General features: G+C 31.8%; 1 non-coding gene across 1 annotated transcript; it reads left to right on the top strand.

Moving 5' to 3' along the window:
* Positions 1-302: 302 nt before the first annotated feature.
* LOC129065287 (U1 spliceosomal RNA) lies at positions 303-467 on the top strand. Its single transcript, XR_008528559.1, has one exon. It is a non-coding gene; the product is annotated as a U1 spliceosomal RNA (small nuclear RNA).
* The last annotated feature ends 539 nt before the right edge of the window (positions 468-1,006 follow it).

Below are 1,006 nucleotides of genomic sequence, written 5' to 3'. Positions count from 1 at the left end.
ATTATTCCAACATCATTTGTTGAAAAGATTATCTCTTCTCTGCTGAATTGTTTTTACACATTTCTTTTTAAAAATTGACAATATATGAGTGGGTTTATTTTTTCTGGTCTCTCTCTTCTGTTCCTATTTTTATGTCTTTACACAAATACCACACTGTCTTGACTATGGTAGTTTTATGATGTCTTAATGTAAATTCTCCAAGTTTTTTATCCTCTTAAATTTGTTTTGGCTATTTTAGGTCCTTTGCACATCCATATGAATTTTAGAATCAAATTGTCAATTTTGATAAAAAGCCTGCAGAGATACTTACCTAGCAGGGGAGATACCATGATCATGAAGGTGGTTTTCCCAGGATGAGGCTTATCCATTGCACTCTGGATGTGCTGACCCCTGCAATTTCCCCAGATCTGGGAAGCTCAACTGCATAATTTGTGGTAGTGAAGGACTGTGTTCGTGCTCTGCCCTCAGGTAAAAAAAAGCCTGCAGAAATTTGGAATGGGATTGCATTAAATCTATAGTTCAATTAGGGTAGAAATGACATCTTAATATTTAAATCATCCAGTTGATGAACACAGTATATTGCTTCATTTATTTAGATGTTCTTTAATTTTTAGCAATATTATATAGCTTTTCATGAGTAGGTCTTTCACATTTTTTGTAAAATGTTTCCATAAATACTAATTATTTTGAGATTATTGTAAATGGTATTGTTTTTTATTTCAACTTTTGATTGTTTCTAGTATTGCATATAAAAAACTATTGGTTTTTATATATTTATCCTTTAATCTACAACCTTGCTAAATTCACTTGTTAGTTCTTGTAGATTTCTTTTGTAGATTCTATCAGGTGTCCTACATATTTTTTTATGTTGCAAATAAAGACTACCACTTCTTCCCCTCTAATCTGGATCCTTTTATTTCTTTACCTTCCTTATTGTTGTGTCTAGAACCCCTATTACCTCATTGAATAGGAGTGGTATAAATGGCTATTCTGGTATTGTTCCTAA

Source organism: Pteronotus mesoamericanus, unplaced genomic scaffold (assembly GCF_021234165.1).
Source record: "Pteronotus mesoamericanus isolate MK-2021 breed Mesoamerican mustached bat unplaced genomic scaffold, CSHL_Meso_final contig_173, whole genome shotgun sequence".
Taxonomy (NCBI): domain Eukaryota; kingdom Metazoa; phylum Chordata; class Mammalia; order Chiroptera; family Mormoopidae; genus Pteronotus; species Pteronotus mesoamericanus.
The sequence above is the reverse complement of the archived record's forward strand: the minus strand, read 5'-3'. Positions and strand labels throughout refer to the sequence as shown.